General features: G+C 48.5%; 1 long non-coding RNA gene across 1 annotated transcript; it reads left to right on the top strand.

Moving 5' to 3' along the window:
* The first annotated feature begins 898 nt into the window (after positions 1-898).
* On the top strand, positions 899-17,034 carry LOC138276111 (uncharacterized). Its single transcript, XR_011200579.1, has 4 exons — positions 899-1,015; positions 3,721-3,816; positions 6,331-6,461; positions 16,892-17,034. It is a non-coding gene; the product is annotated as an uncharacterized lncRNA (long non-coding RNA).
* Positions 17,035-17,847: the final 813 nt, after the last annotated feature.

Here is a 17,847-nt window from a genome sequence, read left to right as displayed (position 1 = left end):
CACACACACATCCACACACACAAACCATACTCACACACATGCATGCTCTCACTCACACACACACACTGTCACACATGCATGCTCTCTGTCACACACTCACACTCATGCATGATCTCACCCACACCCACAGACTCAGATACATGCATGCTCTCTCACACATACACAGACACTCATGCATGCTCTCTCACACACACACACTCTCACACATGCATGCTCTCTGTCACACACTCACACACATGCATGATCTCACACACACACACACACAGACTCACATACATGCATGCTCTCTCACACATACACAAACACTTATGCATGCTCTCTCACACACACACCCACACACCCACACACCCATACCCAAACCACACTCACGCACATGCATGCTCTCGCTCACACACTGACACACATGCATGATCTCACACACACTCACACATATGCATGCTCTCTCACACACAAACACACACTCATGCATGCTCTCTCACACACACCCCCGTACACACAGTCACACACATGCATGCTCTTGCTGACACACACACTCTTACACATGCAAACTCTCTGTAACACACTCAAACACACATGCCCACACACACACACTCGCTTGCTCTCTCTCTCTCTCTCTCTCTCTCTCTCACAGACACACACAGACACACTATGAGCAGAGTGCACAGTGACACCTGGGTTATGTTAGAGAGTTGTCTAGACTCCCACCACATGCACACACTCTATAGGAGTGAGACATGGAGATTATTATAGACTCTTATCTGCACCCGCATCCTCCAACCCTCACACACAGATTGCACAATGCTGCCATCAGCACTTTCTAAGTGGAGTTTCCTATATCTGTTATATAGACCCCTCCCTAGCGCCTCCAGAGATGCAGGCTCATACTGGGGCACCTCTCACTGCTTCCTGCACCTCTCAGTATCCTGAGCATCTGTGGAGGCTCCAATGGCATCGAGGAGAGCTCTGAGAATGAATCAAACTAGGGGTACTTCTGATGCAGCCTCACAGGAGAGAGGTGAGTAGACCTCATCTACAGGTACTTCTGATGCAGCCTCACAGGAGAGAGGTGAGTAGACCTCATCTACAGGTACTTCTGATGCAGCCTCACAGGCCAGAGGTGAGTAGACCTCATCTACAGGTACTTCTGATGCAGCCTCACAGGCCAGAGGTGAGTAGACCTCATCTACAGGTACTTCTGATGCAGCCTCACAGGAAAGAGGTGAGTAGACCTCATCTACAGGTACTTCTGATGCAGCCTCACAGGCCAGAGGTGAGTAGACCTCCTCTACAGGTACTTCTGATGCAGTCTTGCAGGACAGAGGTGAGTAAACCTCATATGGTTAGTGTTATATGGTCTGGGCGGGAGGCTGAAGAAACCCCTCTTTTATCTAATAGTGTGCCTGATGCAGTCTGGCCAGAGTAAATGTACACGGTCAGTGCAGGGCAAGTGAAGTAATCACACATAAAGGTAGGACACGCAACGCAGCAGACAGATTTGCTGCACTGTGCTGCGCAGGGGAGAAGGGAAGAACTTTGCAGGGACATTTCTGCTAAGACTGGCCTGCTGCCATCGCCCAATGGACGGCCTTGCACTATGGTGCAAAGGTGAGTGTGTGAGGTATAGCTTAGGATTTGTACTTGAAGCATATCCTTCCAGCGTAAAGTCCTATACTTAGACAAGTTCAAAAGGATCCCTATTATCAGGACGTGTGCTGTGTCCTGCAGCACCCTATAAATAAAAACATTTCCCCTTGTTAACACTTGCTTCAAGGAAGCATTAGCTACGATGCAAAGCCTGGTCTGGATAGCTTAGTAGATTCCGCTTTTCATCCAAAATATGGGTGCTTGTGCTGATCCAACCCACTAACACCCCAAGAATGCCCCCAGTGCCAAGTGACGCAAAGCAGCGCTAACTGGACTGAGGGAGGAGACCCTTTCCACCAGCACAAAGCACCTTTTCCAGTGGAAACTCAGTCCCAAAGTATCACTTTGCACCACGTTGGTCAGTTTGCAACGGGGGAAAGTGTAAGTAAATCTGGACTTGAGTGTAACTATCCTATCTTGGTACCGGCTGACATTGGCATGGTCCCAGCTTTGGCAGTCACAGTCCTGAGCTGGTGTCCTGTGACATTACTGAGTTATTGTGACACACACAGGAGTAACTGGCCAGTGTTTGTGCACACTAGGAGGTAATGACTTGTAACTGCACTGGCTGACACTGGCGTGCTACCACAAAATATAGTTTTTAATATTAATCTGCAAACGTATCAACTCCACAATACTGGTTAGCATCATGTTGTGAAGTTATGCAGATAGGGGGTTAGAGTAGTAAATCTATACTTCCCTGTGTATGTTTACCTTGGTGATATAGTGGTCGATGATAATTTGGAAAGATACATGTGCAAGTCAATATTTCCTTATATGATATTTTGATATAAAACCACTGACAATCAGTGATCAGTCTGGACACACAAGACAGTGGCTTATTCTTCACAATCACTGAGAGGCAATGGCCAGCATTGGCACACACTGAAAAGCAATGGTCAGCACTGGCACATATTAAGAGTCAACGGTCTGCTTGGCACGCACTGAGAGGCAATGACCAGCATTGGCACACACTGAGAGACAATGGTCAGCATTGGCACACACTGAGCGGTAATGGTCAGCATTGGCACACACTGAAAGGCAATGGTCAGCATTGGCACACAGTGAGAGGCACTGGCCAGCATCAGCACACACTTAAAGGCAATGATCGTTATTGGCACAAACTGAGATGCAATAGTCGGCATTGACACACACCAAGAGGCAATGGTCAGCATCAGCACACATCACAAGGCAATGTTGAACTCAATGAAATAATGACTCATTCTTGGTGCTCACTAAAAAGAAATATCAGACACTAGTACACATTGAGGGGTTGTGGTGAACATTGGCACCCTTTGACCTTCTTCACTAAGGCAAACATAAACTTTTGTGTATGGTTACTATTTTTTAGTATTCACAAACTATAAGTTTAGTTCTACTAACAGTAATTTTGGAGACTTCACACTCATAGAAGAGACTCCGTGTATAAAAAGATAGGCCTGTTCTATCATTTTAAATGCAGAGTTCTCAGTTTCAGTCTTGGCATGTACAGAGACTCAGTGATCAGTCTTCATACACACTGAGACTCAGTGACCATTCTTGACACACACTGAGACTCAGTGACCGGTCTTGGCACACACTGAGACTCAGGAACCAGTCTTGACACACACTGAGACTCAGGGACCAGTCATGAAACACACATTGAGACTCAGTGACCAGTCTTGACACACACTGAGATTCAGTGGGCAGTCTTCATACACACTGAGACTCAGTGACCAATCTTGGCACACACTGAGACTCAGTGACCAGTCTTTATACACACTGAGACTCAGTGACCGGTCTTGGCACACACTGAGACTCAGTGACCGGTCTTGGCACACACTGAGACTCAGGAACCAGTCTTGACACACTCTGAGACTCAGGGACCAGTCTTGACACACACTGAGACTCAGTGACCAGTCTTCGTAAACACACTCAGTGACCAGTCTTCGCACACACTGATATTTATTGGCATGACCTGACACACACTAACTGAGGCTATTACAAGTCATCCTATGATTTTGTTCTCTAGCTACAAGCAGGTGATCCTCTCCCACATGTAAAGCTAAATGCCGGATTCTGTGATTTCCTCTCCAGGTGGCCCGCAGATTCCTCGTGTAAGGAAGCAGGCGATAGCCCTGGGAGTGATGGTTGCAGTGACTACATTCATAAACATCGTGCTCTACCGTCTGGGTAAGAAGTGTGGAGTTAATTTTTAAACCCTGCGACCCCCTCCATGGCACGTGAAAGAGCTTCTCTGCTTCAGACATGATTAGAAGAACTGCAGATGAACAGAAATAGAGGCTCCTAATTCTACATTTTAATCGCAGAGGTGTAGTTTTTAGTTGTTCGTCGGCCCCAGCAGTTATGCCTGATTCACAGTTTTGTCCTAAACATTGTTTAATATTGTACATTCTGCTGGATGGTGATGATGATGAAGATTAAGGGCCAGATTCTCAAAGGTAAAGTTAGACCGAAAGTCTAATTTTACTACTTTTCAATATTCACAAAGGTAAAGTACTGCTGGTAATTTTACTACTAGTGATTTTACTACTAGTAAGTTTACTAGCAGTAAATCTGCTAGTAGGAACTTACCTTTGTGAATATCGAAAAGTAGTAAAGTTAGACAATTGCTCTCAGTTAGACTTGAGGTCTTAATTTGCACTTCAGGTGTAAAGTTAGACTTCAGGTGTAATGTTGGACTTCAGGTGTAAAGTTAGGCTCAGGTGTAAAGTTAGACATCAAGTATAAAGTTGGACTTCAGGTGTAAAGTTACACTTCACGTATAAAGTTACATTTCAGGTGTAAAGTTCCACTTCAGGTGTAATGTTGGACTTCAGGTGTAAAGTTCCACTTCAGGTGTAAAGTTAAGCTTCAGGGGTAAAGTTAGAGTTCTGGTGTAAAGTTACACTTCTGGTGTAAATTCAGACTTCAGCTGTAATTTTGGACTTCAGCTGTAAAGTTAGGCTCAGGTGTAAAGTTGGACATCAAGTATAAAGTTGGACTTCAGGTGTAAAGTTACACTTCAGGTATAAAGTTACATTTCAGGTGTAAAGTTACACTTCAGGTGTAATCTTGGACTTCAGGTGTAAAGTCCACTTCAGGTGTAAAGTTAAGCTTCAGGGGTAAAGTTAGAGTTCTGGTGTAAAGTTACACTTCAAGTGTAAATTTAGACTTCAGGTGTAATGTTGGACTTCAGGTGTAAAGTTAGGCTTCAGGTGTAAAGTTAGACTTTTGATCTAAATTTATCTTTGTGGATCAGGCCCTAAGTGTTGACAGTTGCGAAGGCTCCTGAAGGGGGTGCCTCTCTCAGTGATGATGATGATGGTGATGACGATGGTGATTATTAAATCGTGTCAGGGTTGAGAGCTACAGATGGCTCCTGAAGGAGGCGCCCCGGTCATTATTGGTGATGATGATGGTGATTATTAAGTGTTCTGCGTCTCAAGAGCTGCTGAAGGCTCCTGAAAGGGCTGCTGTGGCCAGTGATGATGATGATGGCGACGATGGTTATGACGATAGTGAAGATGGTGATGATATTGATGATGATGATTATTAAATGTTCTGAGTCCTGGGAGCTGTGAAAGGTTCCTGAAGGGGGCGACGTGGCCAGTGATGATGATGATGGTGATGATGATGATTATTAAATGTTCTGAGTCCCGAGAGCTGTGGAAGGCTCCTGAAGGGGGCGCTGTGGCCAGTGATGATGATGATGATGATGATGATGATTATTATTAAGTGTTCTGAGTCTCCAGGGCTGTGGAAGGCTCCTGAAGGGGGCTACGTGGCCAGTGATGATGATGATGGTGATGATGATGATTATTAAATGTTCTGAGTCCCGAGAGCTGTGGAAGGCTCCTGAAGGGGGTGCTGTGGCCAGTGATGATGATGATGGTGAGGATGACACGTCAGAAAGGGCCGCAGTGAAGGGCGGTCGCTGATGAAATGTGAATGTGCTTTAAATCCTTGCCCTGACTCTGACTGACTGAAATAAGGGCACGCGTGTTCAGCGAGGCTGGGGGGAAATAGTTCATCTTTGAACGTACTTTTTAAGGTTAGTTGGCTAAGCAGCCCTAGGTTTGAAGGCAAGGCGCACAATGAGCACATATCACCAATGTAATCTGGTTATAAACACTCCACTTTTCACAACGTTTTCCACTAGGTCCTCATGAACAGCCAATCAGGACGCCTCTCGCTGAACAGTGCCAAGACATTAAATATTATTTGCTCCCTTCACTCCCTCAGTGACTGCTCCACCCGTGGTGTCTCCTTTTACACTTTCCCTCCTACACACACCTTCTTTCTCCTCCTTTCAATCCTCTCTCTCTAGATCACTGCCCCTCCACCTTCTCCCTCAGTGCTTCCCTTGGTCCTCAGTCCTTCTCCTTATCTTCTATGTCCCTCAGTTTGTGCCCTTCTCTCTCCATCCCTCAGTCCCTCAGGAAGCTGCACTGATCCTGCCCTGGAGACCCTTCACATCCACTCCTGGGATCACAGATACGTTTTGTACTAAGATGAAATCACAGTTCTAAGTCAGTGAATAGAAACAAGCGGTTTATGTCTGACTCGAGGAGCTTTAGTAGTTAATTAGGGCCCTGCAGTTTGGAGTGGAAAAAATTCACACCTTCTTTCCTCACTTAATCTCTTGTATTTGTTTTCTATCTCTCATCTCCACCTCCCCTCTCTTCGGGTTCTACCACCCTGCAGTGGAGAGAGAAGTGTTCTACCGCCGAGGGAGCAGAGCTGTGCTGGTCTCCAAGACCAGGCTGGTGATGGTCAAGGCTCTTCCCAGAATCCTCCGCTCTCTCTTCTGAAAACCTCTCTGTGCCTCCGCACAGGTAAAACACTTCTCTTACTTTGAGTCAACATGTTATGTCTCTGTGTCTCTACCCAGGTAAAAAGCTTCTCTCTGTGAGAAAAGGTCTCTTGTTGACATTGTTACCCCCCACTTTTTGCCTGATGTATAATGTAGCCTAGAAATTATTGTGCCCAGGGCCCCTGCTACCCAGGTTCCCTGGGCCAGAGCTCTTTCCCTAAAACTGTTGTGATGCATTGGCACAATTGGATACACCCCTAGCTACCACTATAAGTCCCTATTAAGAGAGTACTTAGGTACCCAGGGCATGAGGTACTATGGGTAGGCCCCTGAGGGCAGCAGCAGTGATTGTGACACCCTCTAGGGCCATGCATCCAGATGTACCCAGCACTGCCATCGCAGGCTGAAAGTCCTGGTGCAAACCTAAAACACAAACTCAACATGGCACACTGTCTGTGTGCCCTGTCCTCCATCAACTGCATTTACTATGGGTAAGTGTAGGAGGCTGGCCTGGTTGTTAGTGAAATGTAGTCAGTGTCTAGAAGCCAGGCTCTATAAGGGTAGTATGGGCGAGCAGCCAAGGCCTAACTAGGAGTCATGCAAAGCTCATGCAATACCACTGTAGACACACCGTATTTACACACATGAAAGAAAATACTCAGGCCCATATTTATTTATATTTATACGCAAAAGCGGTGCAAACTTACAAAATACAATTGTATTTTGTAATTTTGCGCCGTTTTTGGGTCAAAAAGCAGTCCAAAAACAGCGCTAAAAAAGTATAAATATGGGCCTCAGTGTTACAAAAATAAAGGTACTTTATTTTGGTGAAACAAATGCCAAAAATACCTTTGAGGCTATACTCCCTTAGGATGTAAGGAATGTACACAAATTATATACACTAGAATGCAGAATTAGCTGTAAAAACTGTTAGAAAACAGTACACATAGTGAAAAACACAATAGTTAGAAATGGGCCTAGGGGGAACACAAACCATATACTAAAATAGTAGAATGCGAAAGTCGTTTTCCCACCCAGGCAAGTGTAGTGTGTAGAGGAGACTTGCTGGGAGTGTAAGAAAACACCAAAGGTAAGTAATAGAACCCACCCCAGAGCCCAGGAAAGCAGGAGTAAATCACAGTATGTTTCCTAGAACACACAAGAACACGTGATAAAAGATTTAGCAAGAACCAGAATATGGGAAAGTACCCCCATTTTTGGCCTGTTTGTCAGTGTGTCTTGACTGTGTCACTGGGATCCTGCTAGACCCTCTTATATGTCCCTAGTACATGGTACTCAGGTACCCAGGACATTGGGGTTCCAGGGGATCCCTATGGGCTGCAGCATTACTTTTGCCACCCATAGGGAGCCCATGCAAAGGCTCCTACAGGACTGCCATTGCAGCCTGTGTGAAATAGTGCATGCACTATTTCACAGCCATTTTCAATGCACTAGGTCACTAATAAGTCACATAAGTCACATATATGTTAGGCCTTCAGACGCTGAAGGCTGGGTGCAAAGTACCTGTGCGTGCGGTCTCCCCTTCACTAGCATAGGTGCAACCACGTCGTCCAGGCTCATCTTCCCAGGCTTTGTGAGTGCTGGGACGCCATTTTAAGTGTGCACTGGACATAGGTCAATACCTATGTACAGCTTCACAAGGTAACTCAATAATGGCCAAGTATGGTGTTTAACAACTGGAAATTGTACCCCATTACTGATTCCAGTATTGGTTGCACAATTCCATGCACTCTGGGCGCTCCACAGTACTGCCATACCAGCCTCCTGTGGTTGCCCCAGCTGCTGCCACCTCACAGACAGGCTTCTGCCCTCCTGGGGCTTGAGCGGCTCAATCCCAGGAATGCAGAACAATGTGTTTCCTTTAGGAGCAGGGTGTTACACCCTCTCCCTTTGGAAATAGGTGTTACAGGCATGGGAGGAGTATCCTCCCAGAGCCTCTGGAAATGCTTTAAAGGGCACTGATGATGCCCTTCTTGCATAATCCAGTCTACACCAGTTCAGGGACGCTGAGTCCCTGCTCTGGCATGAAACTGGACAAAGGAAAGGGGAGTGGCCACTCCCCTGTCCATCACCACCCCAGAGTGTCCCTGGATTTTGCCATCTTGGATTCCAAGGTCACCCCACCTAAACTTACCTGCACAGACCTTTTCCACATGCAGTGGCCCGCAGTAGCCCTGCATCAGCTCCAGATACTTTTAACCGCTGCTCCCGCCAAAACCAGGAGCCGCCTGAACTTCTCCAGCTGGCACAGGGTGTCCACCAACAACCTCGACCAACCTGCAAAAGAAGAACTTGGTAAAGCAACTGTGTGATTTGATATGTATTTTTAAAGGTGACTTTCCATTGATTCCCATGGTGCATGATTACGCACTAAACTACTATTTTTTTTAATCTTCAAAAATCCATATATCAAAAAGTATTTAACCAATTTTGAAAATATTGGTATTAAAAATTATATAAAACTCTGAAGTATTTTTATAAATTGGTCTCGAGTTATTCCTTTGAATGTTTGAGTTGCATGATTGATACTGTGAAAAAATGCATTGCAGTTCTCCAAGATTAGCCTAACTGCTCGACCAAGCTACCATAAAAATTAGAGCATTGGGTGATCTAGTTTTTACCCCTGTAAACCAACATGTGGTTGCCAGACCCCCTGCACAGTGTGCCTAGCTTTGCACACTACATAGAGGGCCAGCCTCCTACACCCTTACTTTGGGTCAACATGTTATGTCTCTGTGTATCTGGCCAGGTAAAAAGCTTCTCTTAGTTTGAGTTGACATGTTATGTCTCTGTGTCTCTGGCCAGGTAAAAAGCTTCTGTTACTTTGAGTCAACATGTTATGTCTCTGGACAGGAAAAAAGCTTCTCTTACTTTGAGTCAACATGTTATGTCTCTGTGTCTCTCTCCAGGTAAAGATTGTTTCCTGCTCTGTTCCAACATGTTGTGGTGCATGACATCATCTCAGATGTGCATAGTGCCCCTATGGCACGGCCTGGCCTTCATGTATGTTTGGGTTCAGCCATGTTAGTGAGCATCACTGTGGGAGAGTAGATGCTGAAAGTGAGGGCGGTGGTTGTAGACACAGGGGTGAGGTAGACGTGGGTAGTATTGGTAAATGTACCCTTCTTACTTTTAACAAGTGCAGCTCGTTCAACATATCTGTCTTGTACCAGTGGTGCAGCAGGGATGCCAAGAGCTCTAAACCAGATACAACTGGAGTCCAGTGGGCCCCTCACAGCCCTGGGGCCCTCACAGCCCTGGCCCCAGTGCCACTACACCTGCTGCACTCTTGGTAGGTACGCCCCTACCTGACACCCCTTTCACCTCACACTCTCACATTTAAGTATGTCCCTAACATGTCATGTTATATTGTACTAGGCTGTTTGAGCTCACACCCCTTACAGCCCTCGGCCCCAGTGCCACTACACCTGCTGCACGCTTAGTAGGTACGCCCCGGCCTGACTCCCCTTCCACCTCACACTCTCACATGTAAGTATGTCCCTAACATGTCAAGTTATATTGTACTAGGCTATTTGAGCTCACAGCCCTGTAACCCAGTGCCACTACACCTGCTGCACGCTTGGTAGGTATGCCCCTGCCTCACACCCCTCACAGCCCTGCGCCCCAGTGCCACTACACCTGCTGCACTCTTGGTAGGTATGCCCCTGCCTCACACCCCTCACAGCCCTGGGCCCCAGTGCCACTACACCTGCTGCACTCTTGGTAGGTACGCCCCTGTCTCACACCCCTTACAACCCTGGGCCCCAGTGCCACTACACCTGCTGCACTCTTGGTAGGTACGCCCCTGCCTCACACCCCTCCCACCTCACACTCTCACATGTAAGTATGTTCCTAACATGTCATGTTGTATTGTACTAGGCTGTTTGAGCTCACACCCCGCACAGCCCTGGCCCCAGTGCCACTACACCTGCTGCACTCTTGGTAGGTACGCCCCTGTCTCACACCCCTTACAACCCTGGGCCCCAGTGCCACTACACCTGCTGCACTCTTGGTAGGTACGCCCCTGCCTCACACCCCTCCCACCTCAGACTCTCACATGTAAGTATGTTCCTAACATGTCATGTTATACTGTACTAGGCTGTTTGAGCTCACACCCCTCACAGCCCTGTTCCCCAGTGCCACTACACCTGCTGCACGCTTGGTAAGTACGTCCCTGCCTCACACCCCTTACAACCCTGTGGGCCCCAGTGCCACTACACCTGCTGCACGCTTGGTAGGTACGCCCCTGCCTCACACCCCTCCCACCTCAGACTCTCACATGTAAGTATGTTCCTAACATGTCATGTTATACTGTACTAGGCTGTTTGAGCTCACACCCCTCACAGCCCTGGCCCCAGTGCCACTACACCTGCTGCACGCTTGGTAAGTACGCCCCTGCCTCACACCCCGCACAGCCCTGTGGGCCCCAGTGCCACTACACCTGCTGCACGCTTGGTGGGTACGCCCCTGCCTCACACCCCCCCCCCACCTCACACTCTCATATGTAAGTATGTTCCTAACATGTCATGTTGTATTGTACTAGGCTGTTTGAGCTCACACCTCTCAAGTCCTCCGTGACCTGGTCTGTGATACCTCCACACTGCCGATGCTCTTGTGTTACTGTGCACAGCACTTCTGTCTGCAGCTGTGCAAAGAAACACAAAGAGGGTTGAGTGTCAGAGAATAACCGACAAAATTAATGTCTGACTTTAATATTGTGACTTAAATGTCATTTACAAAACAGCTCTCTCTTTGGCGGTTGATTTTCTATTAACTCCAAAGGGGCGATGATGGACATTTATGACACAATGGCCCAGATTTAAGAAAAGTGGCGTTTCATTACATGATTCACTCATTATATGATTAACTCATTACATGATTTGTTCATTACATGAAGCACCACTTTTCTTGCGCCCCCCCCAACGCCACCATGTGTGCTCTGTATCAGTGATACGGCGCCCTATGGCTCACGTTAGGATCAATAGCATAATCATTTCTGATGGTATTTGTAGGAAGGTAGCCTCTTTCTAGCCTTGTTACCCGCACTTTTGGCCTGTTTGTGAGTATATGCCAGGGTGTTTTTACTGTCTCACCGGGATCCTGCTAGCTAGGACCCCAGTGCTCATAATTTGTGTCCTATATGTGTTCCCTGTGTAGTGCCTAACTGTCTCACTGAGGCTCTGCTAACCAGAACCTCAGTGCTTATGCTCTCTCTACCTTTAAAATTGTCACTAAAGGCTAGTAACCATTTTCACCAATTCTAATTGGCACACTGGAACACCCTTATAATTCCCTATTATATGGTACCCAGGGTATTGGGCTTCCAGGAGATCCCTATGGGCTGCAGCATTTCTTTTGCCACCCATAGGGAGCTCAGACAAATCTTACACAGGCCTGCCACTGCAGCCTGAGTGAAATAAAGCACATGTTATTTCACAGCCATTTTCACTGCACTTAAGTAACTTATAAGTCACCTATATGTCTAGCCTTCACTTGCTGAAGGTTAGGTGCAAAGTTACTAAGTGTCAGGGCTCCCTTGCACTAGCAAAGGTGCCCCCACATAGTTCAGGGACATTTCCCCGGACTTTGTGAGTGCGGGGACACCATTACACGCGTGCACTACATATAGGTCAATACCTATATGTAGATTCACAATGGTAACTCCGAATATGGCCATGTAACATGTCTAAGATAAAGGAATTGTCCCCCCATGCCAAATCTGGTATTGGGGTGCCAATCCCATGCATCCCCGGGGCTCCACTATGGACCCCGGGTACTGCCAAACCAGCTCTCTGGGGTTTTCACAGCAACTACCGCTGCTGCCAACCCACAGACAGGGTTCTGCCCTCCTGGGGTCTGGGCAGCCCAGTCCCAGGAAGGCAGAACAAAGAATTTCCTCTGAGAGAGGGTGTTACACCCTCTCCCGTTGGAAATAGGTGTTAAGGGCTGGGGAGGAGTAGCCTCCCCCAGCCTCTGGAAATGCTTTGAAGGGCACAGATGGTGCCCTCCTTGCACAAGTCAGTCTTCACCAGTTCAGGGAACCCCCAGTCCCTGCTCTGGCGCGAAACTGGACAAAGGAAAGGGGAGTGACCACTCCCCTATCCATCACCACCCCAGGGGTGGTGCCGAGAGCTCCTCCAGTGTGTCCCAGAACTCTGCTATCTTAAAACCAGAGGTGTGAGGGCACTCTGGAGGCCTCTGAGTGGCCAGTGCCAGCAGGTGACATCAGAGACCTCTCCTGGTAGGTGCTTACCTGAGTAGGGGGCCAATCCTCCTCTGAGGGCTATTTAGGGTCTCTCCAGTGGGCTTTTTCTCAGATAACGACTTGCAAGAATTCACCAGAGTTTCTCTGCACCTCTCTCTTCGACTTCTGCCAAGGATCGACCGCTGACTGCTCCAGGATGCCTGCAAAACCGCAACAAAGTAGCAAGAAGACTACCAGCGGCATTGTAGCCCCTAATCCTGCCGGCTTTCTCGACTGTTTCCTGGTGGTGAATGCTCTGGGGGCTCTCTGCCTTCACCCTGCACTGGAAGCCAAAATGAAATTTCCTGTGGGTTGACGGAATCTTCCCCCTGCTCCAGTAGGCACCAAACTTCAGTGTCACCGGTACTCTGGGACCCCTCTCATCCTGACGAGCGTGGCCCCTGGAACACAGGTGGTGGACCCAAGTGACCCAGACTGTCCAGTGGTCTGGCTGTCCAAATTTGGAGGAGGTAAGTCCTTGCCTCTCCTCTCTAGACAGTAATCCTGTGCACCGCGTGAACTGCAGCTGCTAGGCCTTCTGTGCACTTTTGCAAGGAATCCTTTGTGCACAGCCTAGCCCAGGTCCCTAGCAATCTGTCCCGCATTGCTCAACTCGCTGAGTTGACCACCAGCTTCGCGGGACCCTCTTTTGTAGTGTTGAGATGACCACCATGCTCAGTTTTCTTGAACCTGTGTTCAAGTACTTCTGCGGGTGCTGCCTTCTTGTGCGTGGGCTCTCTGTGTTGCTGAGGGCCCCCTCTGTCCCCTCTCCCAAGTGGCAACATTCTGATCCTTCCTGGGCCCAGGCAGCACCCTTTTTCTTCAACTGCGACCTTTGCAGCTAACAAGGCTTGTTTGCGGTCTTTCTCCAAAGAAACAATGCTGCATCCTCCAGCACTCCGTGGGACATCTTTTGTACAAAGGAGAAGTTCCTAGCACCTTTCATTGTTGCAGAATCTTCACCTTCTTCCATAAGGAGGCAGCCATTTTGTACCTTCATCCGGGGTTTAGTGTGCTCCTGCCCTCCCTGGACACTTTCACGACTCTTGGACTTGGTCCCCTTCCTTTGCAGGTCCTCAGGTCCAGGAATCCGTCTTCAGTGCTTTGCAGTCTGTTGTGGTCTTTGCAGAATCCTCTATCACGAGTTTAGTGTGTTTCTGGGAGAGTCTTATCACTTTATTCCTACTTTTCAGGGTCTTGGGGTGGGGTATCATGGACACCCTTAGTGTTTTCTTACACTCCCAGCGATTCTCAACACACTACACCAGCCTAGGGGTCCATTCGTGGTTTGCATTCCACTTTCAGGGTATATGGTTTGTGTTGCCCCTAGGCCTATTGCATCCTATTGTATTCTACAGTGTTGACACTATTTTTCTGTCTACTTACCTGATTTTGGTCTGTGTGTATATTTTGTATATTTTACTTACCTCCTAATGGAGTATATCCTCTGAGATAGTTTTGGCACATTGTCACTAAAATAAAGTACCTTTATTTTTAGTAACTCTAAGTATTGTGTTTCTTATGATATAGTGCTATATGATATAAGTGGTATTGCAGGAGCTTTGCATGTCTCCTAGTTCAGCCTAAGCTGCTCTGCTATAGCTACCTCTATCAGCCTAAACTGCTAGAACACTACTAATCTACTAATAAGGGATAACCGGACCTGGCACAAGGTGTAAGTACCATCAGGTACCCACTATAAGCCAGGCCAGCATCCTACAGTATTGTGATACTTTGCAGGACGAGCACCAAAAATGTTGGCGCTAATCCTGTAAAGTACACAGAGGCCCATTATAAACAAAGGTGCGCCTCAATTTAACGCCTGCACTGAGCAGGCGTTAAAAATGATGTGGGGCAAAGGTTTGCAAAGTGGCGCAATGCGTGCATTGCACCAGTTTGTAAATTTGGCGCTGTGTTATTGCCAACCTAGCACCACATTAGCGAGAAAAAAATTACGCTAATGTGGCCCTAGGTGGCGCTAGGCCCTTCTTAAATTTGGCCCAATATTTTTCTCAGACAATATATCAGATTGATCTGAACTCTTTTTCTCTTCCTCTTTATCTTCCTCCCTCTCTCTGTACTTGTCTCTCCCCCTCCATCTCTCTGTACCTGTCTCTCCCTCCTCCCTCCATCTCTCTGTACCTGTCTCTCCCTCCTCCCTCCATCTCTCTGTACCCGTCTCTCCCTCCCTCTATCTCTCTGTACCCGTCTCTCCCTCCCTCTATCTCACTGTACCTGTCTCTCCCTCCCTCTATCTCTCTGTACCTGTCTCTCCCTCCTCCCTCCATCTCTCTGTACCTGTCTCTCCCTCCCTCTCTCTCTCTGTACCTGTCTCTCCCTCCTCCCTCCATCTCTCTGTACCTGTCTCTCCCTCCTCCCTCCATCTCTCTGTACCTGTCTCTCTCTCCTCCCTCCCTCTCTCTGTACCTGTCTCTCCCTCCCTCTCTCTCTCTGTACCCGTCTCTCCCTCCCTCTATCTCTCTGTACCTGTCTCTCCCTCCTCCCTCCACCTCTGTACCTGTCTCTCTCTCCTCATTCCATCTCTCCGTACCTGTCTCTCCCTCCCTCTATCTCCCTGTACCTGTCTCTCCCTCCTCCCTCCATCTCTATACCTGTCTCTCTCTCCTCATTCCATCTCTCCAAACCTGTCTCTCCCTCCCTCTATCTCTCTGTACCTGTCTCTCCCTCCTCCCTCCCTCTCTCTGTACCTGTCTCTCTCTCCTCCCTCCCTTCTCTCTGTACCTGTCTCTCCCTCCCTCTCTCTCTCTGTACCCGTCTCTCCCTCCCTCTATCTCTCTGTACCTGTCTCTCCCTCCCTCTATCTCACTGTACCTGTCTCTCCCTCCCTCTATCTCTCTGTACCTGTCTCTCCCTCCTCCCTCCATCTCTGTACCTGTCTCTCTCTCCTCATTCCATCTCTCCGTACCTGTCTCTCTCTCCCTCTATCTCCCTGTACCTGTCTCTCCCTCCTCCCTCCATCTCTATACCTGTCTCTCTCTCCTCATTCCATCTCTCCGTACCTGTCTCTCCCTCCCTCTATCTCTCTGTACCTGTCTCTCCCTCCCTCTCTCTCTGTACCTGTCCCTCCCTCCTCCCCCATCTCTCTGTACGTCTCTCCCCCTCCATCTCTCTGTACCTGTCTCTCCCTCCTCCCTCCATCTCTCTGTACCTGTCTCTCCCTCCCTCCATCTCTCTGTACCTGTCTCTCCTTGCTCCCTCATCTCTCTGTACCTGTCTCTCCCTCCCTCTCTCTCTGTACCTGTCTCTCCCCCTCCATCTCTCTGTACCTGTCTCTCCCCCTCCATCTCTCTCTCTACCTTTCTCTCCCCCTCCATCTCTCTGTACCTGTCTCTCCCCCTCTATCTCTCTGTACCTGTCTCTCCTTGCTCCCGCCATCTCTCTGTTCCTGTCTCTCCCTCCTCCCCCCATCTCTCTGTACCTGTCTCTCCCTCCTCCCTCCCTCTCTCTGTACCTGTCTCTCCCTCCTCCCTCCATCTATCTGCACCTGTCTCTCCCTCCTCCCCCCATCTCTCTGTGCCTTTCTCTCCTTGCTCCCGCCATCTCTCTGTACCTGTCTCTCCCTCCTCCCTCTATCTCTCTGTACCTGTCTCTCCCTCCTCCCTCCATCTCTCTGTACCTGTCTCTCTCTCTCCCTCTCTCTGTACCTTCCTCTCCCTCCTCCCTCCATCTCTCTGTACATGTCTCTCCCTCCATCACTCTGTACCTGTCTCTCCCTGCTCCCTCCTCCCTCCATCTCTCTGTACCTGTCTCTCCCTGCTCCCTCCTCCCTCCATCTCTCTGTACCTGTCTCTCCCTCCCTCCATCTCTCTGTACCTGTCTCTCCCTCCCTCCATCTCTCTGTACATGTCTCTCCCTCCATCACTCTGTACCTGTCTCTCCCTGCTCCCTCCTCCCTCCATCTCTCTGTACCTGTCTCTCCCTGCTCCCTCCTCCCTCCATCTCTCTGTACCTGTCTCTCTCTCCCTCCATCTCTCTGTACCTGTCTCTCCCTTCCTCTATCTCTCTGTACCTGTCTCTCCCTCCCTCCATCTCTCTGTACCTGTCTCCCTCCTCCCTACATCTCTCTGTACCTGTCTCTCTCTCCCTCCATCTCTCTGTACCTGTCTTTCCCTCCCTCCCTCTCTCTGTACCTGTCTCTCCCTCCTCCCTCCATCTCTCTGTACCAGTCTCTCCCTCCTCTGTACCAGTTTCCCAGTGCAACCTTCATGACAGACAAGGAAGTCTCCCTGGACAGAGCTGCCCCTGGGTGAGAGATGAGCCTGGAACAGTAGATTCCTCTTCATGGAGAGATTTACAGCCTCATCTGAGAGAGACTCTATTTTACTTTGAAACTTTCTACACACACATTTGATTTATGAATAAAACAAATATTGTTTCAGAAATGTTCATAACTTACACAGAAAAATATTTGATTTAAATGTGCTATTTTGAGGGTTAGTGCCTTTCATATATTTTTTTTAGGTTTAAGATCTCTTTTATTAATTTTTTAAAGGCAAGAACGATACAGTTTCTCACCTACAACCACCGGCCCGTGGGGAGACAGGTGGGGGAGGAATGGGGGAACGAAGGGGGGGATACGGCACCTACAGTGCAATAGTTACCCCGCTCAGTACGCATACTCAAAGCGTACGTTGCGAGCGGAGAAGAATCTCAACAGGCAGCCTGTTCCAAGGGAAGTCTGGGCGGATTCGTCAGTCGAAGGATGCGCGAGTAGGAAGGGCAGGTTCGTTCCCTGAATTTGTCCGACAAGTCTTGGATAGGTGGTCCCCATGTTTTATCAAAGAGGGGCAGTGAGCCAGTCGCTGCCGCTGTCAATCCTTCCATAGCCATAAGAGTCCAAAGCCTATGCAGGCAGTCAGTGTGGGTGGGAATGGTCGTGGTACACCAAGGTAATAGCCCTACCCTTGGGTGTGCAGAGAGGATATGTTTGGGGGTTGGGGAGGCCCAGTAGTACGTAGCTTTGGGAAGCGCGGTATGGTTGTGTTATATATGTCCTCAATTGCTTGGAGGATGGACTGCCAGGAGGAAGTGATCTTTGGGCAGTGCCACAATATGTGAGTAAGTGTACCTTCCTGTCCGCACAGACGCCAGCATTCACCGTCGCTTTGCGCCCTCCACTGGG

Source organism: Pleurodeles waltl, unplaced genomic scaffold (genome assembly GCF_031143425.1).
Source record: "Pleurodeles waltl isolate 20211129_DDA unplaced genomic scaffold, aPleWal1.hap1.20221129 scaffold_37, whole genome shotgun sequence".
NCBI classification, from domain to species: Eukaryota; Metazoa; Chordata; class Amphibia; order Caudata; family Salamandridae; genus Pleurodeles; species Pleurodeles waltl.
The sequence above is the reverse complement of the archived record's forward strand: the minus strand, read 5'-3'. Positions and strand labels throughout refer to the sequence as shown.